Raw genomic sequence first — 652 nt, forward strand, 5'->3', positions numbered from 1 at the left:
CCCCCTCGGCTGCTTTTGCCTGTGCTCCATCCATTCTTTTTGGAATGGGCAGCGTGTCGATGCCTGTGGGTGCTGCCACCTCTCTCGCCCTCGCCCCCCCCTTCTCACATGCTGCTGCTGCGGCGGCTCTCTCTGCGCCCGTTGCCTGGTCACACGGCGTGCCACGGCACCGCGCGTGTGTTGGACGCTGCGCAACACGTTGGGAATGGGATGCCTGCGGGCGGGAGATGGTGTAAAACTCACGGCGAGACGGCACAGTCTTCGCAGTTTGCTTTTACTCATTGAGTGCTCTCAGCACGTTTACTTCGAAAGTCGCCGTGACCAACGGCAGCGACGGCCTGGGTGCCTGTGCGCCTCTTCTCTCGCGGGCGCACTTGATGTCCACCCCTTTGCCTGTCGTTGCCGCTGTGTCTCCCTGTGCGTCCCCTTATTTTATTCCTTGATTTTTTATTCGCCTCACCGTCTCCCTTGGGCGGCTCCTCTCTTCCTTCAGACGTCCCACTCACCCTCCTATGCCTGGCGTGCGTGTGTGTACGTGTGCCCATGTCTCTCTCTCTGCCTGTGCCGCGCTGTTGACCGAGGGAACGTGTCTGGTACGTTTGATGAGCAGAGATTCATCCTCTGCGTCACGTAAGGCGTCGCCCTTCTTCCC

The sequence above is a fragment of the Leishmania panamensis genome (genome assembly GCF_000755165.1).
Source record: "Leishmania panamensis strain MHOM/PA/94/PSC-1 chromosome 34 sequence".
In the NCBI taxonomy this organism is placed as follows: Eukaryota; Euglenozoa; class Kinetoplastea; order Trypanosomatida; family Trypanosomatidae; genus Leishmania; species Leishmania panamensis.